Below are 26,173 nucleotides of genomic sequence, written 5' to 3'. Positions count from 1 at the left end.
GGTCGGGGCACAAGAATATGCATTTTTTAACTGAATTATAGTTAACACACAATGTTACCTTAGTTTCATGTGTACAACGCAGTGATTGGGGAGCTCTGTACTCCATGCTCTGCTCACCACGAATGTGGCTACCATCTGTCACCACACAACATTCTTACAACAACACTGACTGTATTCCCTAAGCTATGCCTTTTATCCCTGTGACTTATTCATTCCATAACTGGAAGCCTATATTTCCCACCCCTTCACCATTTTGCCCATTCTCCCACCGCCCCCTCCCCTCTGGGAACCTTCTGTTTGTTCTTTGTATTTTGGAGTCTGCTTCTGCTTTTTGTTTGTTTATTTATTTGTTTTGATTTTTAGATTCCACATACAAGTGAAATCATATGGTATTTGTCTTTCTCTGACTTAATCCACTTAGCCTAGCACCTTCTAGGCTCATCCATGGTGTTGCTAGAATATACATTTTCTTTGGGGGCGCCTGGGTGGCTCAGTGGGTTAAGCCGCTGCCTTTGGCTCAGGTCATGATCTCAGGGTCCTGGGATCAAGTCCCACATCGGGCTCTCTGTTCAGCAGGGAGCCTGCTTCCCTCTCTCTCTCTCTGCCTGCCTCTCCATCTACTTGTGATTTCTCTCTGTCAAATAAATAAATAAAATCTTTAAAAAATATATATATATACATTTTCTTTGAAGAATTTATTTATTTATTTGGGGGTGAGGGGCAGAGGGAGGGGGGAGAGAGAGAGTCTTAAGTGGACTCCACACTGAACGCAGAGCCCTGCTCAAGGCTGTCTCACAACACTAAGATCACAACCTGAGCCAAAATTGAGAGACAGTCGCTCACCTGACAGCAAGACTATACATTTTTAACAAGCACGAGTGATGATAATGCTGGTGGTCTGCAGGCCATTTGACGGGAAACGTGGATCTATACAATTTAAGTTAATTTCAGTATTGTTACCTTATCAAGAAAGAAAGGCAAGGAAATGAAAGAGGAGAGAGTAGTAGAGTAAGAGAAAACCCGAAAGACACGGTACGCACACACACACAGACAGACGTGCTGTTACCTTTCAAGCACGTGGAAAAGTGGCTTTCATGGAATAACATTCCTAAACTCTGACCTAATAAATTATGCTGAGAGCCGCTGCAGAGAATTTTTAAAAACAACTCAGAGCAGAAATGGTGTTCTCACCTAACAAACAGGTGAAATCAAAGGCCAGTATGGCGTTTAGCAGATTGCAAGGCCCTCGCGAAATATTTAATTAAGAAGCAATGCTGGCTCTAGCTGGAAGTCTCTTTAACCACAGAAGTGAAATCATAATTAATAGGATCACATCTTATTTTCCCCCTGTGTCTGTTTCCTCAGGGCATCTATAATGTCTGAATTGAAAATGGAATGTTAAGTATTATAATAACAACATTTGTTGGTAAGCTCATCCTAATATTTGTAGTTCATAAGTGGATGGATATACCTTTATTCTTTTCATATTTTTTCAAAGAAATCTGAACTTTTTTTAAGATTTTATTTATTGAACAGAGAGAGAGAGAGAGAACACAAGCAGGCAGAGAAGCAGGCAGAGAGAGACGGGAAAGTAGGGGCCCGACCCCAGAACCCTGGGCTCATAACCTCAGCCAAAGGCAGAGGTTCAACCCACTGAGCCACCCAAGCGCCCCGAAATCTGAACTTTTAAAATTACATATGTTATCCATTTTTAACCAAATAATCCTGGCAAGCAAAACCTTCTGCTGGAAAGGATAGTTGGGAAAAAAGAAGGTGGGGGAACAGTTAATTAACTAACAATTAATTAACAGTTAATTAACAGTTAATATCCCCTTCAATTAATTGAAGGGAAAGAAATCAAGAGTAAAGAAGTCAGGATTTAAATGTGGCTAAAAATGCAAGTTGCTACTTCAAGGTGCAGATATTATATATTTTTTAATTTAATTTAATTTTTTGTTTTTTTAATTAACATGTAGTACACTATTTGTTTCAGGGGTACAGGTCTGTGATTCATCAGTCTTACAAAATTCACAGTGCTCACCATAGCACATACCCTCCCCAATTCATTTTTAACTGATTTTATATCATTTTTTAACTGGGGGAAGCCCAACAGACTTGTTTAAAAGAAGATGATCAGGGCGCCTGGGTGGCTCAGTGGGTTAAGCCGCTGCCTTCAGCTCAGGTCATGATCTCAGGGTCCTGGGATCGAGTCCCGCATCGGGCTCTCTGCTCAGCAGGGAGCCTGCTTCCCTCTCTCTCTCTGCCTGCCTCTCTGTCTACTTGTGATCTCTCTCTGTCAAATAAATAAATAAAATCTTAAAAAAAAAAAAAAAAAAAAAAAAGATGATCAGAGTTCCTGAGTATCCAGGGGACAGGGTCCCCCGAGCTCCACACACCCACCACCAGCCCAGCTCACTCACTCACTCATTCATTCATTCAATCATTCATTCAGTCCTTTTTACATCCTTTACTTCAGGACAACATTTAACCATGTTTATTTTATTTCTTACAGTCAAAAGAAAACCCTGATGTCAAACCAAGAAAGAAAACTTTTATTTACAAACTAATGTCTGCTGTGAGGCTGAATGCACCGTCTTCTTTCACAGACGTGGGGGTGAAGCATTGCAGAAAGTTCACAGGCTTGGGACCCTGGGAGAAACGGGTTCAAATTCTGACTGCCTCACTTAGCTGTGTGACCCTGAGACTCATCATCTAACTTTCGGAGTTCGTTTCCTCCTCCATAAAATGGGAACTGTACCCTCTACCTTCTGGGTGGAGTGAGAATCGGGGACAAGGTGGGTGTCCTAAGGGATCTAGCCCAGTGCCCGGCACACAGCAAATTACTGGCTGACCGTTACTTCGCACTGGCATCCCTTGTACAAGGGCCCCACAATTTTTTGTCTGGGCAGGTGAGTCTAAAGCAAGTCTTCTGCAGGCGATTTGTACTCTGCTCCCGGCTGCGAAGATGCTCCCACATGAACCCACTCCTCAAACGACCATTCAACACCAGACCCTGGGGAACTGGGTTTTCTTGTCTCGCAAGGACAGAGGAAAGGAAAGTCACTGTCCACAGGCTCTCGCAAAGGGACCTTCAATAAGCAATTATTCTATTGTTTTTGCTACCGTAAAAGAAGCCAAAGAAGTGACTTCCAGATTGTCACTCGTAGAACAAGCTGATCCCAAACACTTGACTAAGAAGGGAGATGGTGGAGGGTGTAGACAGGAGAGGCGGGGCTGTCAGTGGGCTCTACCCACCGCGCCCACAGCACCTCTGATGCAGGATTCCTCCAGAAATCGGGACCCCGCCAGGACATGCCAAGAAACAAGTCGGTGAAGAAGCTATGGGTTCTAACCAAACTTCACCAGCCCTTGGGTAACAGTTGCATGTTCCAAAGCCCTCTTCCACAGCAGTCCTATCTGTGATTGAGGGAGAGGAAGAACATGAGGGACAAGGCCACTGACTCCAGAGCCACGCTGCCTGGGTTCAATACCGAGCTCTATCCCAGCCTAGCTGTGTCACTTTGGCCAAGTCATGCCAAAGGGGCATAAGGACAGCCCTAACTCACAGGGCTGCAGCAAGAACGGAATGGGTTAACGCATGTAAAGCACCTGCCTTAGCTATTGTCATTACTATGAAAGCACTACCCCCTCCCCCATGACCAAGGCCAAGAGTACACTCTCTTCTCAGAAAAGGACGGCTGTGTTTCTTCAGAAAGCTACACCCAACTCAAGTTCTCTAAATTGAATTGTATTTTAGATACATTCGAAAGTCATTCTGGTTTGCCTATAGCAGTGGCTCTAAGCCAGGGTGGCAACCGGAGCACCTGGAAAGCTCGTCCAGAAGGTGCGTGTCCGGGCAGCGGGTCTGGTTTGGAGCCCAGAACGTGTATTCTGATAAAGCAATGTCGCTAGAATGCCCACCTGGCGGTGAGAAACGTTGGCTGAAAGCAAGTTCCAACTCTCCAAACCCAGCCTTCCTTGGCAGAGGGGTGGGGGAGTGGTTTTAGGGGGGTTCCAAGGGTAGTACTGCCTACCGAAATGTCCCTGGAACCCACTGGCTGCCGTTCGAAATTTCTTTAGCCAGAGTTTCCCATTGCATGATCAGAAATATATTTTCAGCTAGAAAAGGGACCAATGTGGGTTAAGCATCTATAGCATGGCTGGCCTTAATGTATGGTCCCTTCCTCAAGATCACCTTGTGGCCCTCACTGTACAAAGAAAGAAATCAAGGAGCGGGGAGCTTCTATAGCAGAGCCGAGTTTCAAGCCTGAGTGGGTCAGACCGCTACACCACCACGCCAGCCGGCCTATCAGCTGCACTCGGGAAGCCCGGACACGGTTCTAAATCAAGGACAATGAAATGGGACTGGAGAAGGAGCTTCAGGTACATCCCAACACACACGCCCCCCACCCCACCCCAACTCTTGTCAGGTCCTACTGAACCAGGAATAAGATGAACTTAAAGATCAAGGAAGGATCTGGATCCTGGCCTCTTCTTCCAGGAGAAGATTTTAAGGCAAATCTCAAATTTACCAAGTCTTAAAGCTACGTAGGTACAACTGAAAGGTGTTCACTTTAAATCTCTTTTTCCTTCATAGGCAAAAGCAAAGAAATAGAGGAATCACGGGAAATGGATAAAAATGGGGGACATCGTCCCATATACCTCAAAAAAGCTACCATGAAGCTCAAATAGGATCACAATATCCACATAACATGAGCTAGAACTTACTGAACTTAACCAATGCTGAGAATACATCACCTTCCAACAATCCCTAGAGATTCCCATTTTTCAGATGAGAAAACTGAAGTAGGAGGAGGTTAAAAAAAAAAAAAAATTATCCAAACAGTTGGTTTGTAAAAGGAAATTAAAACCCAGGCTAAAAATCAAGCCTTTTCAACTCTTGAGTCTAGTACCTTATTTTGTCTATAAGATCACTATGCAATCTGTCAAGTCTTATAAAGATATTACTTTCCGCCTTATTAGGGAATTTGCATGAGCCACCAAGTGCCTCGAAGCTGCAGAAAAAGCAGAGGGAGCAGATAATCTATAAATTGGAATCTCACCCCTGGAGTAAACAAGAGAAGTTTATAAACCTATTTTCAGCTTAATGAATAGAAAATAAATAGAAGCATCCACAGAAAATGAAGGCAATCAAGAAATAACACTGAGAAAAACAACAGGCCTAAGGAGAAACAATGCTATTTACTGGGAAACATTAAGGATGAGAAACAGGAAAGTGATTCAGACAACTATAAGCCTAAGAATCAGGGCCCAAGGCAAACTAGTTGTAAGGAAGAGGGGTTGGGGGGAGGCAGGATAGGCAGGAGACAAGGCTCACAGGTGCTGCCTTCCTGGACAGGAAGGACAAGGGCAGAAGTCACCAAGCCACAGAAAGGAAATGACGGGAGCCCTGCTGCCTAAGTGATTAGTCAGAGTATGAGGAACACCACATTTCCTTCCATTTCCCCTCCCTGCAAATGCTACAGAATTACGAGCCATTCCTTCTCAACAGAGGGGATAATTTTTCTTAATACCAGATAGAGCACACAGAGAATTCTTCTCTCCACACTGCATCCCAGTCAGCAATGAGGAGGCCAAAGGAGACTTCGGGAAGCTGCACATGGCCGCAGAAAGAACCAGCAGTCCGAAGACGGGATTCCAAATGTGGTCCCACCAATGCCCTGGACTAAGCCACCTCAGGCAAACCCCTCGGCAACCACGACACCAGCATGCAAGTGAACAGTAGACCAGGTGATCTCCAAGAGGCAAATTCCGGTCACTAACTCCCTTCCCAGATTTCCTTGGTGTCCCTCTTGCCTGCCACGGACTACGGTGGGCTCTCCAATGTGCTTCTAACCTGAAGAGAGGGAGAGAGGAAGGAAGAAACTGAAAATGACAAATGCGTTTGAGCTTCAAAAAGTCTGTAAGAACTGGTAATCCAAAATCCAAACAAGATTAAAGGACCTGGTAAAAAATGATATCTACCATTTATTGAGCCATTACTATGTGCCAGGTATGTACTGGCTGATTTAATCCTCATCACAACCCTCTCAGGCAAGCAGGTGAAGTAACCAGTCCAGGTGACAAAGCCTGTAGTTAAGCTGGGATTTGAACCTGGCCTCCAGAGCCTGAGGTCTTCATCACTAGGCACACAGAAATAACTCAGGAGTAAGAAAACCCAGCTAATTATACAACATCTCTTTGCTCTGTGGCTGAAATCCTCTCAACTGTATTACAGAATGCTGTATTACAGAGTTACAACCTGCATTACAGAATGCTGCCAGTTTCCCGAGGGGAAAGCAGGTGACTGGTTTGGAACCAGGACCTGACAAACACACAGCTTGAGTGAAACCAAGCTCTTCATGGACATTACTCCTTGATTCTAGAATCTTTCTCCCAGCGAGCACATCCACAAAATTTCTTTCAAAGTGTAGCATTTCAGGTCCACTGGCATTCCAGCCACTGACAAGGAGGATACCATCCATAAACCCATTTACTTGGGAGAGTCTGTGGAACCCAGAAATGTTAAATGGGCGACTCCAGGTCATTCAGGTCACTGGAGGACCAGGGCTAGAATCTGAGCGTCCCAGATCCCAGTTTCATGTTCTTTCAACTCTTTGAAACCAAGACCCATGTCTTAGCCCTTATTGAATTCTATACCATTTATCAAAGAAACTTTCAAACACATAAAAAAGTAGAAAGTGTCAACTATACTTCAATTTAAAAAAAAAGAAAAAGCTTAAAATATCAACAACACATCGATTTAAAAACATTTTTTAACTTAAAAGTGGAAAGAATGAATGAATCTCCACACAGCCAACCACCAGCTTCAACAATTACCAACTCAGAACCAGTCTTGTTTTACCTCCATACCCACCTCCGTCCCAACCCCTCCACCACCACACCCAACACCAGGCTGTTTGGAGGCAAATCCCAGACCTCACAGCCTTTCACCGCAGATATTTCAGTACGGACCTCTTAAAAATAAGGATATTTTAAAGCATAAACACATTAACTTTATCACACCTATCAAAATGAATCATAATTTCTTAACATCAGTTATCCAATCAATCAGTGCTCACATTTCCCGAGTTATCCTGTATCCTTTACAGTTTGTTCGAATCAGAATCCATATAAAGTCTACACATTGCAACTGAGTGATGCATTTCTTAATCTCTAGGTCCTCTACCCATCTCTATCTGTTTCCTAACAATGTAGTCACTGAAGAAACCAGGCCAATTGCCCTCTAGGGTCTCCCACAGTCTGGATTTTGCAGAGTTTTCTTTTGATCTCCCCACAGTGCTCTGCCCTGTACCGGACATAAAGGGAAATATGCTTGGACTCACCCATGTGTGCTCCCTCTCTGTCCCTCTCTTTTCCTCCCTCCTTCCTTCTGTTTTAAAAGAATAAATTCCACTTAATTGTTGATTCAATCCAACAACTACCTTTGGAATGTCAATAGGGCAAAGCTGATGGCATACCAAGGAGAATAAGCCATGATCCTTATCTCGGGGAAGACACACAATCCAACAAGAGTGATAAACGTCAGCTGAGAACTACCTGAGAAGGCTCCAAAAGAATTTCAAGGATGAGGTGGGACCTAACCTAGACTTTAAAAAATTCTGATTTGGGCCCATACAAAGCAAAGGGCAACAGGACATAGAGGTAGTTCGGGCAACATTAGCAAGGTGGGAATGTCTCTGACATATTTTAAATTCACAGCAGTGCTGGCGGGGAAAACATCTCATGGGAAAAGAGTTTGGTAATAAAAGATCCTGGATATATGCTGGGGGTCCGAGAATCATCAAGTATGTTTGAATAGCAGAGGAGCATTCCACCTGCATTACAGAACACTAGCAACAGCACTGAGAATGTATTAAAGGTGGGGAATTCAGTCTGGATTTCAATAATCCAGTTAGCGGGGCCCCGAACAGGGCTAATGGTGATGACCAAAGAGAAAAGAATAGCGTGGTCTGTCAACTGAACACGGGGGGGGGGGGGGGGGGACTGAAGGCAGAAAGAGCAGAAGATAAGAAAAGCTGATCTGCAGCTTTGAGAGAAAGGAAAGGATTTTATTGAAGAAAAAATACTATTTCTCCAGTACGTCAAGTAACATACTTTCATAGCCAGGGACTAAAAGCCACATCAAATATAAAACATTCTGTAATGTTTCGGCAACAAGGCTTGCAGGAGGAAGAAAATTCATGGTAAAGAAAAGATAAGTCCTAAAGGGTTTTATATTTATTTAGGGATAAAATGTAAGCACGCGTTTAAGTCGCAAATTCAATCTCTGATTCACAACCATATTGGATGTGCACACAAATTATAATCAGTAGTCTAGAGCTCAAAATTGCTAACACAGTGACACAGGGCACAAGGGAAGGCTCCTGTGTTTGAGAGAAGATCTCAAGACACATAATTTCCTTTTATCTAATTAAGAGGATACAATAGTTTCTGTTTGTACCAGACAGCATAAACCCAATTAAGTTCTTAATAGATACTTTCTTTGATGATAAATCCCTTTAAAAAGACAAAACAATAAAAACCAAAAACCTGGGAACATATCAACCTCTCCTTAAATGTTAACCTTTAAAGAACTGAAACAACTATTTTATCCTCTGGATTCCAAATCCTGTATTACATTAGATTGAACATAAGCCTTACAAAGAATAAATCCTAGATGTTTTTAGAACCAGCAGGAAGCTATGACTTAGAAGTTGATTCTTTTCACATAGAAATATTCCTAAGTGATCCCTAAAGACATGACAATTTTTTTTAGAGGACTAGCTGACATCTGGGTGTTTAAGTACATACCAGGGTTAACAGACTTCATTTTCATTCTTAAGTCTTACTTTACAAAGGATTTTAAGTGGGTGTATTTTCCCTTTCTGCAGAAAGTTTCACCATCCGAGCCATAAGCTGTCTCCCTTGAACCTCTAATGCTTCCCTCCACAAAAATATCAATTGTTTAATATTTTATTTGATCGTTTGATAAGTCTGCAACATACCCGTGCAGAGGAAGGAAGTCTGAGATTTCAAATCCAAGGAACTCTTTAACTGTGCGACTATTAGCCATTCAATGTGTAAGTCGCTTATCTGTTTTCTCACTTGTACACTAGGGTCATTCCCTCAGGAATGCCATGAGAACCAACTCTCCTCCAGTCCTCCAACACTAGCTAGATGTCCTTCGTTCAATCTGAATTTGACGTGAACAACCCGGAGGTAGCATCAGACTCCACCGGTTTAAGAGCTCAGTCCTACAAGACCGTACTCATTTGAGATGCCAGTTACAAGCACCGGGTCCCCAGGTTACCTCCTTGTTTGGCTATACATATGGGGGTTCCCGCAACTTCCACCCCTCAGGTTTACCAGAACAGCTCACAGAAGTCCGGAAAACACTTTATTTATGTCTCATGGTTTATCATAAAGTATAAAATTCAGGACCAGCCAAACGGAAGAGCTGCCCAGGGCCAGGCAGAGCTCCCATGCTATCTCCAGACACATCACCTGTCCAATACCTTGATGCATTCGCCAACCCAGAAGCTCTCTAGACACAGGCCTTTAGGGGTTTTTAGGAAGCAAGACTAATTAGATCATTGGCCAATGGGGACTGAACTCAGTCTCCAGGTCCTCACCTCTGTCCTGGAATCCAGGGTGGGGCTGAATGTCCCAACCTGAATTGGGGCTGAATGTCCCTCGTGGACCTCTAACCACGACTGGGTCATTCTGGTGACGAACCCCCAGCCTGAAACTATCTAACAGAGCTGTCACCCACTATCCGGAAGTCAGCTCATAAACATACAAAAGACATTCATCACTCGGGAGATTCCGACGGTTTTTAGGAGCTTTGTGCCAGTAACCCAAGGCAAAGACCAAATATCTATTTTTTTTCTCTGCCACAGATTAGATGAAAAATGTAAATCACAATACAAGTGGTGATTACTCATGTTTTTATTAACATAAAGCAGCCAGTATTGCAGTACCTCCCCAGGACTGTAGGGGCAGACATTTGGTTAAATGAGACCGCCCCCCCATCCCTATATTCCTACAGTCCTTCTAATGCTTAGTGGCTCAAGAACAAACAAAAAATATAAACAATATTTTGTTTTATGGCACTCCCCTGATCACAGCAAAGTGTTTGGAGTTGGTTCAAATAGTATGAGGCACAAGACTTCTGAGCAACAGTTGAGAAAACTCTTTCCCTAGATGTGAACAAAGATACACATCATTCTGGAAGCTACTGGCAGCCATTTTGTCACCCTGAGGCGAACCACAAAAAAAAGGGGGCAGAAGAGGCCAGTACCAAATCAGAGCTTCTCAATAGCCTGAAATGGTCTATAAAAAGGTCAGGACAGAAACTGAGAATATGCCTGTGCAGAAACACTTCTAGAAATAAGAATAAATTTATATATTTTGAATTTAATAATTAAAATCTAGGGTTTTTACATGTCTTCTATGTTTTCATTTTTCTAGTAATTCATTTGTGTTTTATTAAAGTATTGGGCTATATTGGTTTAGAAACTTTTTTTAAGTTCCTTTTTTCAAATAGCTTGAGAAGCACTATGTGGTCTGAGGAGAAGTGGACCACAGCCCTGATCAGACCATACCTAAAACTGATGTTTAACCTCCACTTTTCAGTAACGTGAGTCAATAGATATCCTTTGTTGCTTAAACCTGTTTGGGTTGAATTTTCTACCATTTACAATCAAAATCATTCTACCTGATACTGGAAACTAACTATCAGCCCAAAGTAAAGTGAGAAAAAGAACAAAGATGGAAGTAAGATACAGGGCAGACAAAGGTATTGAGAATTCTAATCATTACATAAAACCCTACATGAAACCGAAGAAGAAAATATCCATTCAAAGATGTATAATCAGATGAAGGCTCTTCTCATCCCTGCAAGTAAACAGCCACCTTGATGGATTTCCTTCCCTCAAACAATGAACCCGTGCAAACATGTCACTATTTCACTCATTTCACCGACTGCCAATTTTGAGCCACATGAATTATCTTCAAGCAAATGTCACACACAATGGGTGGCGATTTCATTTTCCTGAACTATTGTCAAAGCTTTGCATACTGAAGCTTCCAAAAAGGAGAATTGGAAAAATGACAATTTAGAGGTGGGAAAGAAACACGAGTTACTTCAAAACCACAGCCGGCAAAACACTGGAATCTTTCTTTTAACATGCCTCTATCTAACATTTTGCAAACTGCAATCATTTCAACTGCTGGCTTTCACTGTATTTATGCTGAAATTTAGCTGATTTATTTTTATAGTATTTTACCAGGATGAAAAGCCAAAAATGAATAGAGAGGGGGGAAAACGGGAAATAGTACTGTAAGTTTGATTTTTTTTTTAAAGGAAAGATGAAAAACCATAAATTGGAGAAATCAAAAAAGAATAAAGAATAAACTTTAAGAAAAATGTTGGGTTAGTTTTATTACTGTTTTGTTAATCAGAAATAAGGTAAAGTTACTCTGAGCTTAAGACCATGAATAACAGGTGTATAAATAGGTAGTGGTGTGCATGTTGCGGGGTGGGGGTGGCCAAGATAGCAGTTCAAGGCCAGGAAATGCCCAAACCCCTTAACTAGATGGTACAACCTGTACTGTGTGAAGCAGTTAGGAAGGGTAAAGCCATAGCCAAATTTCCCTAACTGTGAGGTCCAGGGACATTTTCCCAGGAGTCTGAGATTCAGAAACTTGCTATTTTCTTTTTCTATTTTAATGATGAATTTTTAAATTAATACACAATATAAGCATATCGTAGGCCTTCCAGATGCCAACCTTCTCACAGCCAAGTAATCTCGTTCCTACGCTTGCATTTACAAAGCACACTGATCACTTAAAATGACAGCATTTAACTCCAGTGTTTCTCAAGCTGTGGTGCCCCACACATGGTCTCAGAGGTCAACGTCATCTCAAGTTTAAGAAACCTGAGCCTAGTTAACTGCATCATATCCATTTGAAAGGAAGAACAAGTAAATCGCCTTATGATTAAAAACAGAGAAGAGGGGCGCCTGGGTGGCTCAGTGGGTTAAGCCGCTGCCTTCGGCTCAGGTCATGATCTCAGGGTCCTGGGATCGAGTCCCGCATCGGGCTCTCTGCTCAGTGGGGAGCCCGCTTCCCTCTCTCTCTCTCTCTCTCTGCCTGCCTCTCCATCTACTTGTGATTTCTGTCAAATAAATAAATCTTTTAAAAAAAACAAAAAACAAAAAACAGAGAAGACTGCCCAAAAGCATACAACACCACTTCCATGATACTCCGAGCAAAAATGCATAATCGTTATTCAGCCCTGAGAAAAACCACCTCCCCAAACCCAGGGACATTTTACAAAATAATCAAGGGACAGTTTACAAAATAACCGAGGGACATTTTACAAAATAACCAGCGAATACTCTTCAGCAGTGACAAAGTTATGAAAGGCAAATAAAGGTGAAGACTGTTTCATATCAGTGAGTGTGAAAATTAATAAAAGGAAGTTTCATCTAAAACAGAGTTGGGTGGGGAGCCTGGGCGGCTCAGTCAGTTAAGCACAGGACTCTTGGTTTCAGCTCAAGTCATGATCTCATGAGTCGTGGGATCGAGCCCCACATGGGGCTCCATGGGCAGCAGGGAGTATTGAAGATTCTCTCCCTCTCATCCTCTCCCCACTGGCTCACTCTCCCCCACCCCACCAAAATGAATAAATAAATCTTTTAAAAATAAATAATAAAAAATAAATAAATAAAAGGGAGTTGGGGGGAGACCAGCAGGGGGGAGCTCTTTCAGCCCCCACATTGGTCGTCAATGGCGGACCCATCAAGAAGAGACATACCTTACCATTCAATACACCTTACCTAGTACTTTATTATCCCAACAGAAGGAAGAAAGATTCTTCTCCCCTGGCAACAACCCAGCCAATAAGAAGCCACCATACATCCAGCTCCCAGTTTACTCCAATGGACTTTCTGTTTATAACAGTCCTTCCCAACCTCCTCCTTTCCTCTATAAAAAAGCATTTCTCTTCTTTGTTCTCTGGATTTGCCTCTGGTTTTGCCAGTGCTCCCTTGTCCCTGAGTGCAATCTCTGGTATTCCCAAATAAACCCATTTTTGCTGATAAAATAACCGTTAGTTTTATCATGAAGATTAACAGGTTAAGGCACTATGACAACTCAACATAACATGTAATCCTGGATTGACTCCTAGACCAGAAAAAGAACATGAATGGGATGTTCACTGGCAAAATTTGAACAAGGTCTCCAGATAATAGTATTAAATCAGTATTTGCTTCCCAGTTTTGGTCAATGTACAGTGATTACGTAAGATAATAGCATTTAGAAAATCTGGGAGAAGAATGTAAGGAAATTCTTTGCACTCCTTTTGCCGCTTTATTGAAAACCTGAAATGACTTCAAAATAAAAGGTTAAAATCAGTAAAAATTTTAATATAGACAGACAAAAAGGAAACCCAAACAGCAAGAATCCTGTACAACGTCTATTGATGTCGGGGTAGACTAGTGTCTAGTCCCCCTCTACTGACCCAGCTCTCCTGGAGATCTAACCAACTTGTTACTTCACCTTCTCGTCTGGCCTCTCACACAGGTTTCCCTCCAGCACTCATGTCTAGCCCCAGCTCCAGCCTTCACTCTGACATTGACCATCATGTATTTTACATTACCTGAACCTCTTATGATTTGAGCTACCAAGATTTGGACTGGCAAGAACCCAAACCAAACCCCCCATGCCCAATCATCCAATCACGGGTGCACTGAGAAGAGAACTGATTTCTCCAATTATCAAAGTTGAGAGTCAGACCCAGGACTATGGTGGTAAAGAGCTATTTGCCCAACAGGCCTTGCCCAAGAGCAGTCCTGCAAGCCTGTAACACCCAGACTGTTAGTGTTCCACAGGTTCTTGCAAACTTAACAGGCAGCTCCATCGAAAGGAATGTTCTCTAGATACAGTCACCTTGTAAAGCAGGGAAAGGTGTCAACAGCAAACTTTGAATCCTGCAAAGCAAACAGGATCGTGGAGGGCAATATAGCCAAAGGTCAAGAGCCAAACTCATGCGCAGCTCGCAAAGGTTTAATGGAAGGAGTTGAGCAACGTCGTTATAAGGCTCCATGAGGAGCAGTGATCACAAGTGACCCAGAATGATTCTAATAAAACATGTATCTATCCATGTCTTTCCCAACCTAAAGCCCTTAAATAGTTTGCTACTGCATATAAAATAAACATCCAAATCCTCATGGTGGCCCGGTGTTCTGGCCTCTGCCTACTGGTCCAGCGTCTGAGCAGTGTCCCTCTCTCCCTGACACACTACAGTCCCTGGGTCGGCCTTGATCATCACTCCAAAGACTTAGTGCAAACTGTACTCTTTGTCTGGACTGCCCTCCCACCTTCCCCCGCCCCCCAAACAACACATACACACCAGCTTAGCAAATGTACGCCCATCAATATTTGCTCAGGTTTCTGCTTAAACATCACTTATCCGGAAACACCTTCTCTGCCTGGGGACTAGATGAGCACCCTGTTTTACATTCCCATAGCACTCCATAATTTCTCTTCCTAGAACCCACCACCATTTCTTTAATATTTGTAAGGCTCTTCGTTTCCCCCATTAGACTGGAAACATCCAAGAGCCCAGGCATGAAGGCTGGTTTGCAAAACATCCCAATGCCTGGTACAGTACTTTGCACTTTAGACACTGGGGGTCTAAAGTGGAGGGATGATCCCACTCAAACCTATGGAGGATTAAATTAAATAAAACATGTCCAATGAACGGATACCATAAGCACTCAATAAGCGTGAGCCACTAACGTCATCATCAAAATGAGATCACTCTAAATATGCTTGAAATTACCACTGCTTTTCTTTCACCTCACTGGGGAGAGTGGAGTTTAGCAAAAGATGCCAAGTTGTCATTTTTTTCAATAATACTTTGCCACATCAGCTCATTTTAGGATACTGAAAACTTCTAATTACAAGGTATACCATCAAGAAAGTAAATATTTCTAAAATTAGCACACTACTTTTAAACTCTGAGATAAATCTATACTCATCAGTACATGTTCACTTCCCCCTGCAGCCTTCACTGTTCCCTGCTCTTTCAAAATCCTGGTTGTTACCACCCCAAGGACAACTGCTCCCTTTTCAAATACCAAAGACTCTAGTAGTAACTTTCTTGAAAATGAGTTTCAGCTACGGCTAAAATTTCATTTGCTCCAGAAATGACAAAAAAATGCTTCTATCTCAACAATAACCTAATAAAGGCAGGATAAATCACAGCTATCCCAGGTAGTACTTGTTCATAAGGGGATTTGAAGCCATTTAAACCGCAATTTACTGGGGCACCTGGGTGGCTCAGTGGGTTAAGCCTCTGCCTTCGGCTCAGGTCATGATCTCAGGGCCCTGGGATTGAGCCCCACATCAGGCTCTCTGCTCAGCAGGCAGCCTCCTTCCCCCTACCTGCTGCTCTGCCTACTTGTGATCTCTCTCTCTGTCAAATAAATAAATAAAATCTTTAAAAAATAAAATTTTTAAAAACCCACATTGATTTTTTTTTTAAAGATTTTATTTATTTATTTGTCAGACAGAGTGAGCACAGGCAGACAGAGTGGCAGGCAGAAGCAGAGGAAGAAGAAGGCTCCCTGCTGAGCAGGGAGCCCGATGTGGGACTCGATCCCAGGACGCCGGGATCATGACCTGAGCAGAAGGCAGCCGCCTAACCAACTGAGCCACCCAGGCGTGCCCCCACATTGATTCTTCTTTCAGGTTATGTTTCACTGTAACAGAAACTAATGCCTGCTGTGCCCAGGCAATATATTCAAGAAAAAGAAACAGGAACAAAATACTGAGATTTCTTAAGGGATAACTAGGCGGATTCCTACGGAACAGAGAAGAAATGAGAATTGAAGAGTGTGTTGTCTCCTTAGAAAAAAACACTTTAGAGAACTTGGCTCTAGACCACTAAAATGGCTACATTCCAGAAATACGTGTTATATAAAGCAATACCTAGTAGTTACGTGCAAAGCCCTGTGAGTAATTCAAAGCTGGACATGTAGGGGAGGAAAGACTTTCCTTCTATCCTCCTAGATCAGAGAGCTGAGTCTATGAAATAAACTAGCAATAGGCAGATGAACAGGAGGAGAAATATACAAACTTATTAATTTTTAGCATTACATGCAGAGGGACATGTAATACATGTAATTGGACACAGGGGGGGAAATGAATATCCAAAAAAGGAGTGAGATTTGAGAGCTTATAAACCACCTTAATACAGAAAATGGAGGGGGCAGTGTAACCTCTCAGGGGAGAGTAAATGGTTTTTAGGAAAGACAAATGGGCCCTCGGAAGAACAGATGGGAGATATGATAGTTTGTTATAAAGTCTGTCTGGGTATGGTGTTTGTTAAGCGTCCATTTTTCCTGGTTGATGAAATTCCCAGGGAGGGCATTTATGACAACAGGGTTCCTTTCAGAGGATCTGTTTTTAGGGAGATAAGAGGAGTTCAGACAAAGCACCTCATTGCATTTGCTGTTTCTTCAAGGGTCTACAGTTTAAAATAATCAATAAAAATCAATATAATAGAATCAATTATATTATAATCAATATAATAAAGCAACATAGTTTGGGGGAGCATCTCCTGAACTCCTTCAGATGAAAGCATGATCCCTACCCTCACAATCATGGAATAAACAGATAACATAATACATACAAATATGGACACATGTCTCTGATACTTTGAATCTCATGAAAGGTATGAACCTTCTCCCTAGGGAGGAAAAAAGTGTTTATGCAAAAGAGGATCTCTCAACTGATCTGCTTAAACACGCTGCCAAATTAACCAGCACACCACACTCCCTCTGTAGAGAATAAATGACTCATGTTTGAGCACAAGACTATTTGGGGATGCTACTTGACCACAGGACTTCTCAAAGGGTGGTCCAGAGAGGGATGCCAGTCTACAAGCTGTTAGTTACCAGCCGCTCAGGAAATGGAGAACGAGCAGTTAGAAATAGGCGTAGCCATTAGACATGACTGCAACATCTAAATACATGAATAGGTAACCTGTCTCACTGACGAGTTCCCATGTTGTTGACCTTACAAGGTGAGTTGGTATCACCTGCCTACTAATTAACACAGGCGAACCACAGAATAGTTTAAGGTTATCTTGTAACCTTAATTTTGTAATTTTTTTTTAACAAGTATGAGTATCAAAATCCAGAAATCCGGAAATCATTTATTTTGGCCAAAAGATCATTCAAATGACCATAAATTTAAAGGAAAAAGTGTTGGAATTGGCTACCAAGGAGGGATTGAAGATGAATTTTGACACAGCAGCAACACTCACTGCATTTTGAATAAAAGTAGAAAATGAAGATCTTGAGCTTGCTGAATTGTTTTAAGATGTCTTTTTTTCATTTTCGTCAACATCTCTTTGTAAGACTATGTTTTAATAACACCATGAGTGTTATTAAAACAAAACCATAAATAACTTAGATATATATTTACATATTAGCTCTGAGATAAGCTGTCACTAACCTAACCTAAATAGATTAATAAGCAAAAGGTACTTGTGACATTAAAAAAAAAAAAAACCTTAAATACTGCCATAGCAACATTTTCCTAGATATGTCTCCTGAGGCAAGGTAAATAAAAGCAAAAACACACTACTGGGGGGCGCCTGGGTGGCTCAGTGGGTTAAGCCGCTGCCTTCGGCTCAGGTCATGATCTCAGGGTCCTGGGATCGAGTCCCGCGTCGGGCTCTCGGCTCAACAGGGAGCCTGCTTCCCTCTCTCTCTCTCTGTCTGCCTCTCCGTCTACTTGTGATTTCTCTCTGTCAAATAAATAAACAAAATCTTTAAAAAAAAAAAAACACACACTACTGGGACTTCAGCAAAATAAAAAGCTTCTGCACAGTGAGGGAAACAATCAATAAAACTAAAAAGCAACCTACTGAATGGGAGAAGATACTTGCAAATGGATACAACTCAATACCCCCCCAAAATAAATAATCCAATTTAAAAAAATGGGCATTAGATATTAACAGACATTTCTCTAAAGATACACAGGAGGCCACCAGACATACAAAAAGATGGTCAACATCGTTCTTCATCAGGAAAATGCAAATCAAAACTATAATATCACTTCACACCACTCAGAATGGCTAAAATCAAAAACACAAGAAACAACAAGTTTTGGCAAGAATGTGGAGAAAAAAAAGAACCCTCTTGCACTGTTAGTAGGAATGCAAACTGGTACAGCCACTGTGGAAAACAGTATGGAGGCTCCTCAACTAGTTTGAAGGGATAACATGCATTGCTATGTTTATAGCAGCATTATTTATAATAGCCAAATTACAGAAGCAGACCAAGTATCCATGAATAGATGAATGGATAAAGAAGATGTGATACACACACACACACACACAGTGGAATATGACTTATCCATAAAAAAAAAAAAAAAAAAAAAAAATGAAAGCTTGCCATTTGCAACAACATGGAGAGAGCCAGAGAATAAAATGCTTTGTGAAATTAGTCAGCTGGAGAAAGACAAATACTCTATGATTCCACTCACATGTGGAATTAAAGAAACAAAACAAACAAGCAAAGAGAAAGAAAGAAAAACCAAGAAGCAGATTCTTAACTACAGAGAACAAACTGATGGTTTCCAGAGGGGAGGTGAATGAGGGGATGGGTGAAAAAGGTGATGGGCATTATCATGATAAACACTAAGAAATGTACAGAATTCCTGAGTCATTATACTGTACACCTGAAACTAATATGCTAACTATACTATAATTAAACTTAATTTAAAAAATTGAGATATATATATAGATATATGGAATTTTTTCAAAGCATAGACAGAAGTATTTAATATGGGGAAGAACCATTCACTCATAACTTTAGTTATGACTAGAATAACAAATTAACAAGAGTAATAGTGACTCTATGTGAACTGTCTATACACACACTTCTGAAGAACATACAGATTTTATAATTTTTCCCTACATCATGTTGTTCTGATTATATTTACTGACAAGCAATTTTAGTTCTGTTGTTTCTAAAACATTAAAAAAATAAGGCTTGTATTTTCTATGTCTTTCGTATTTATTTTTTTCATGAATAAAAGTACAAGTCTACAGCAGACTAAAAAGTTCTATACCTTCAACACACATGAGTTGAGAAGCAGTGATCTACACCTATCAATCATGCTATACCCTTCCCTAGGATCAGATGTGTTCATTTTTAACCTATTTATACCAGTAGTTCTTATCATTAAGTTATATATAAATCATAGTAAACTTTATGTAAACATATAAAATATGAGTTCAGAAAAATGAATGTTTCTATGAAAATGCAGTTGGACATCTGAAATATGTGGAATAATTCAATAAAAGTGAAATACTAAAATGGCCATTATTTAGGTGAGAGGCAAAGGACTGGGAGGCAAAAATCTAGAGGGATTTTGCACTCAGAAGGTTCACAAGTATCTTAAAGTTTTTGTAATGATTTAAAGCAACCCTAACAGAAAACCAAGTAGACCATGTATCACGGGTACAGTTCTATGTGCAAAAAATCATGGAAACCACCTATCAGGTTTCCATCAGAAATGAGCAAATGGATGTACATTTATGTGTCTGAGTTTAAAATAAGATGTTTAAGATAGGTATTTAACATTTTTTCACATTTCTCCACTTTAACTGACTAGCTGCTGGTCATAATCCCAGATAAGAGAGCTTATTTTATAAACACAAAATTCTGTACAAAATATACAAGAGATTCCGGTCTCAGGCTCTATTACCGAGACATAACTGCTGGGATAACACCAATCACAAAAATGCATAAGGAATACAAAAAGAGATTTCAACCAAATAAAATGAAACAATTTGTGAAACTGCAAAGCATATGTGTCTTACTTAGTAAGATTATATCCACACCCAATTCCTGCAAAGCATGTACTTTTTAGCAGTTAACAGCATTAACAAAATTAAACCAGAGCTTTTAGGGGACAAACAGGATTATGTGAGGCAGAAAGAGTCATTTTTCCCTGGCAGAGCCCAAAAGTCAAGAAACAAAGCAGAATTAAAAACAGTATATAAGAACTCCTTTAGGAGATATTGCAAAAGATTTTCTCTCACTATCATTGCAAAAGATATCAGTGATTCTGAGCCATAAACCAAACTAAATCCAAAGGTTTAGTTTGATTCTGAATTCAGAATTTTTGTAGCTTATCCACACTGACCCATAGTTCAGGATTAGTTTTAATATAGCATGAGGAAAAACAACACAAATTAAAGGTAGAATAGTGTGATGAGAGAAATTAACATTGGAAAGCTCGTTTAATAAAGCATTCTAGGTTGACAAAAAATAACATTCCAGGGCAATTTTTAAAGATTTTTTTAATATTCAAAATGAAATTATCTGAACATGAACTCATTCTGAACTAACAGCCAGAGTATGTCCTACTCTGACTTCACAGCATTAGGGCTTAGTTTAATTAATACAAATTTTCACTGTCAATTATAGTATACAAATGAAACAGAATAGAAACAAATGCCAAAAAAAAAAAAAAAAAAGGCATAGAAACACATGTAGGAGAGGAAAATAATTATCCCTCTAGCCTTCTAAGTTCTTAGTTGAGACCGTTGTAATAAAAGACAAACTAACAAAAGAAAAACAAAGTTTATTAACCTGTAACCTAATTTAACATGGAAAATACCCAGGGGAAAATGAGTAACTCAAAGAGGTGGCTTAGAATTCAGGCTTAATTACCATCACACTAGGGAAAGGGGAAGGGGATGTGAGCCTCTCAGGGGAGAGTAAATAATTTTTAGGAAAGAGAGTGGGTACTGATAAAGAACAGATGGCAGGTATGACACTTTGTAACAAAGTCTGAGCATGGTGTCACTTCCAGTCTCCTTTCCTATGCTAACAGTCACTCTCTCCTGGTTGATGAAACTCCAGGGAGGGTATCTCTGACAAATCAGTTCCCATCTGCCTAAAGAAAAAGAAGGGGAGTTTAGAGAATGCTGCTCCTAGCACTTGATGTTTTTCAATTGCCTACAGCTTGAAGTAATCAATATACCAAAGCAGCACACTTTGGGGTGACACATCCTGAGCTCCTGCAGTCATATACTGGGGTGGCATACTCTGTTACCCTTCACATGCAAGGATTATTGAGGGAACACTGGGCTGATGTTCTGGGTCCTGCTCTCTGGTCTGGCTCTGTCCATAATTAGCTCCAAGGCCCTATGGGAGTGATTTACCTTGATTTTGGAGTCCCCCTCTGTGAACTCGATCTGCTAATATACACCCCAGGGGTATTATCTATGCTATGATTCTACTGCCCTACAGCTAAATACACACCTGACACTGAACTGGGCTTTTCCAGGCAATGTAAAATGGGAAGCAAACGTCAGATCACTGGCAGATGTGGACACTCAGTGACATGGCTAATAGTTATCCTGGCTATGAACAAAGGAAAAATGGGGATATATGTAGTGCACAAAGCAACATCAAAGACTATTACACTTTGGGGGCACCTGGGTGACTCAGTCATTAAACATCTGTCTTCAGTTCAGGTCATGATCCTGGGGTCCTGGGATCGAGCTCTGCATCGGGCTCCTTGCTCAGCAGGAAGCCTGCTTCTCCCTCTCTCATGCCCACTGCTTGTGTTCCCTGTCTCACTGTCCCTCTCTCTGTCAAATAAATAAATAAAATCTTCTAAGAAAAAAAAAAGACTATTACACTTTTATAATACTTCATGACAAAAAGACATAAAACCACAAAAAAAAACTTTAAAAAATGTTTGCTTTTTAATGGGTTTTCTTCCTAATTTTATAATTAACAAAAATTTATTTTTAGGGGTGCCTGGGTGGCTCAGCAGGTTAAGCCTCTGCCTTTGGCTCGGGTCATGATCTCAGGGTCCTGGGATCGAGCCCCACATCGGGCTTTCTGCTCAGTGGAGAGCCTGCTTCCCCCTCTCTCTCTGCCTGCCTCTCTGCCTACTTGTGACACCTCTCTCTCTCTCTCTCTGTCAAATAAATAAATCTTTTTTAAAAATTATTTTGAAAAAACAGGAAGGAAATTATTGAGGAAGGGATTCACAACAGTTATTTAGAGATTGCTTTACTGGCATCTTTATCTTCTCTCACAGAACATTAAATTAATTCTTTTTTAAGTGAAAAGATGGTAATGAAGTGATTAAGAACGTACACTTGAAACTAGATGGCCTGGGTCCAAGTCCCACTACCCAGCTGTATAGCCTTGGACAAGTTTCAGTTTCCTCACCTGTAAAATCAGGATAATACGCATGGATACCTGGTTGTTGAGCATAAACAGGGGATAATATATATAAAGACTAAGCACAGTGCCTCTGACCCACAGAAGAACCCATCAAAGTGTTTGATAATATTTTATGTCGACTTCAGGTCTAACTAAAAATAGAAGTTCACTAATGTACCAAATGAAAACCATACAAACATCAAGTCCCCGGAAAACCCCACATAAAAATACCAACATTAAACACTTAAAACACTACAACAATTCTAAGAATATATATGACATATACATGTCATAGGACAGATATGGGATACGTAGGACAGTAGCTTCATTTAACTGTTCTCCCAGACCCCAATCCCCCCTCAGTCTATTCTACATGTAGCCACTACATTCAACTTCTGAAAACAATGTTGGGTATAGGTCACTCCTTGTAAGAAATTTTTTTTTTGTTTAAGGAAACCTATTTATTTATTTATTTATTTACTAAAGATTTTATTTATTTATTTGACAGAGATCACAACTAGGCAGAGAGGCAAGCAGAGAGAGAGAAGGGGAAACAGGCTCCCCACTGAGCAGAGAGACCGATGCAGGGCCCAATCCCAAGACCCTGGGACCATGACCTGAGCCGAAGGCAGAGGCTTTAACCCACTGAGCCACCCAGGCTCCCCCAAAGTGAACATTTTTTAAATCATGTTTTAAATCAGGTCTTCCAACATAATTAAGTTTCCCACCATTGTGCTTTGCCTCTCTTATCAGCTATTAACTATTTACAAACCAAAAGATCTTCTGACCTGTCAATTCTATTTCAACATTTTGAATTTTCATATTCTAGGGCAGACCTGCACTCTTTTATCTATTACAACTTGTAATAGTTATTTAATCCCTTCTAATTTTACATTTCTTTTCAATATTTTCCTTTTTTTAATTTTTTATTTTTTTAATTTCTTTTCAGGGCCAGAATTCATTGTTTATGCACCACACCCAGTGCTCTATGCAACAAGTGCCCTCCATAATACCCACCACCAGGCTCACCCAACTTCCCACCCCTCCCCCCACCCCTTCAAAACCCTCAGATTGTTTTTCAGAGTCCATAGTCTCTCATGGTTTGTCTCCCCTTCTAATTTGCCTCAACTCCCTTCTCCTCTCCATCTCCCCATGTTCTCCATGTTACTTTTTATGCTCCACAAATAAGTGAAACCATATGATAATTGACTCTCATAAGAACTTTTAAAGACTCCGCACAGTACAAGATAAACTCAAAGCCCAGATGATGCTCTATGCCCAGCCCAGGCCAGAGTGAGCTTCTTGCATGCTGTACTTCACAGTACCTTTTTTCTTTTTTTTTGAAACATTTTATTTATTTATTTGACAGAGATCACAAGCAGGCAGAGAGATAGGCAAAGAGAGAGGGGAAAGCAGGCTCCCTGCCGAGCAGAGAGCCCGATGCGGATCTCGATTCCAGGACTCCAGGATCATGACCTGAGCCGAAGGCAGAGGCTCAACCCACTGAGCCACCCAGGCGCCCCACAGTACCTTTAACAGTGGGTAACGAGAGCCCAGGAGGGTAGGGATTACGGCCTGTGCTTTACCGACCACTGCCTATCACAGACCATGGCCTGCTGCAGGTGCTCAGGAAATGTTTGAGGGATAAAGGAACCTCATCATCCATAAGGCTCCAAAACCACCTACAACTAAATATACACCTGACCCTGAACTGGGCTTTTACAGGCAATGGAAGATGGGAAGCAAACGTCAGATCTACCACAGTGAATGACTAACATGAATGACCCTTCACAGCTCACAAAACAGTCTCCTCTGAATTTTCTCACCTAAGCCTCAGACTAAGGCTTTGGGGAAGGCAGGACTGATAAGAAAACCAAGGCCCAGAAGTTCAGAGTCACCCAAGGTCTCATTCTTAGCAAGTGTCAAAGAACCAGAGTGTATGAACTCCTACTCTGGAGCTCCTTCCAGAACACTCAGCTGCCTGTGTTAAATCCGATACAACACACTCAAGCCTTGGCCTTGCCTCACACTTCCAGCTCTTGTAGTTTTCACTCTTCCTTTCTACCCACCAAGAACTCCCTCCTACCCTTCTCCTGTTTTTCATCCATTAAGCTAATATTTATGAAAGACTTTGATGGCGAGGCAAAGCCTCTTTCCTTCGGGGCACACCACTCTGCCACACTGAACCATTTTTATGGCGTGGACCGCCGTGTATTCTCTAAACAAAAAGTTTTCCGTCTTATACGAATTTGTTCTTTGAATACAACAACGAGCACCTGATAAGTGTCATATGATGCTAGGATCTGAAGAGAACTGTGCAGCCTCATGCAATTCCCGATTAAAGCACTGTTGTCCGAGTGCTCTGAAAAACTACCGAAGTTTCTAGAAGAAAATGACAACATAAAGCAAACTGCTTTAAGAAGCAATACAACTGCTGCCATTGACACAGGCTGAAATGTCCCAGGTACCTTAATAGAGAAGTAAAGCAAACACTAATACCCATTACATAATATAAAGCATATCAGTGAAAAACGAAATATAAGTTTACTACTATCATTAAAAAAAAAAAAACAGACTAATACAACGACATCCTAAGCAAAGTAGCCTGGGGTCTACTTCACCGAAATGGTCTCTATCCATCAGGTCAGTTAAAGAGTTAACAGCCCTTCTTAAGCTTGTCAGCTCTAAAGTACACACAATTAAAATGGAAACAACAGATTCAAGGATCCTATTTCTCTGAATTACTAGCACAGAACCACAACTCTAAATACAACGGCAATAAACCTGCAATAATCCTTGTGAAATATAGTATCAATTAAATGTTGGTGCAAGAAATGTAATGCAGAATTACTGCCGTATTAACACTCCCTGAAAATAAATCACCAAAGGCTTTAAACAAGTGAAAATCGATTCTATGAATATTTAACACAGCTGGCTTTATTTAAAACTCCCCCCAGCAGACATACATGGGCATGAAGAGGAGATACAAAGGGTTAATAATGCTAGATTACATATGGATTCAGAAGGAATGATAACTGCAGCCTGGGACTCTTCCTTATCTTGGAAATGACAATATTTTGCAACCTGGGGGTGGGGGGAAAGGGAAGCATACAAAACAGTATTCAGGAATACGCTAACTCATTACCAGATTTAATAGAAACAATGCCCAACTAATCCTCCTTTCTTTCCTATCTAAATGTCAATGCTGAATTTAAGAGGTCAACCTCAGATAAGACAAGAAGGAAACTGCAGGAACAAAACAACAAATCTGAGAAGTCATTTGTCTCCAGGGGCAGAGGTCTGGGTCCCTGAAGAACCTCCATCAGGATAAGGCAGCATATCTGTCTCTCACCACACTCTGCTGGCAAGTGACGACACACGGCTTGCAAACTTTGTGGTCCTATGATGCTTGCATGAGCCTAAGAAAACCTACAGGATGGTGGGGTTGTGTTCGTTTGCTTGCTCATGGTCTTTAAAACTAGCATTAAATTTGCCCAGATGTTTTCTTGCAACATAAATGGGTCTCCCTGCTCCCCCTGAAAGGTCTCCTGATCACTCTGCCTTTCCCACACCTGGATCATCTAGGAGGGAGTGATTTACAAATCCCACAGGGAAGCCAGGACTGGCCTCAAGGAGCCTCACTAGGAAAAGCTTCCCTTTTATTAAATCTAAAGCTCTTCTCGTTGTACAGTTTAATTCTACTTCCTTTTCTTTTTTTTTTTTTTTTCCCTACGTGAACTTGGTGGAAGGCAACACACCCTTGAAAGAAAAAGTCCCCTTCCTCTCACAGAAATAATCACATTGGGTCAGACAAATTCTGTGAGTCAAAAAAACAGGTGCACTCTAAAAAGCAGGAAGAGCATCTAGGATCAAATGTCATTCTATCATTTATGTTA

At 41.1% G+C, this 26,173-nt stretch overlaps 1 protein-coding gene across 12 annotated transcripts in view; it reads right to left on the bottom strand.

Annotated features, from left to right (window-relative positions):
* The window catches only part of APBB2 (amyloid beta precursor protein binding family B member 2), a 368,905-nt gene that overhangs the window by 311,183 nt on the left and 31,549 nt on the right, over nucleotides 1-26,173 (bottom strand). Inside the window, exon 1 of one of the 12 annotated variants that reach the window (XM_059162848.1) lies at nucleotides 7,347-7,379. The exons of the other annotated variants lie outside the window; for them this stretch is intronic. The gene's annotated coding sequence lies outside the window, so the exon portion shown is untranslated. Of the gene's footprint in view, nucleotides 1-7,346; nucleotides 7,380-26,173 lie in introns of those variants that run through there. 12 annotated transcript variants of the gene reach the window in all.

Source organism: Mustela lutreola, chromosome 1 (genome assembly GCF_030435805.1).
Source record: "Mustela lutreola isolate mMusLut2 chromosome 1, mMusLut2.pri, whole genome shotgun sequence".
Taxonomy (NCBI): Eukaryota; Metazoa; Chordata; class Mammalia; order Carnivora; family Mustelidae; genus Mustela; species Mustela lutreola.
This window is presented reverse-complemented; position numbering and strand designations above follow the sequence as displayed.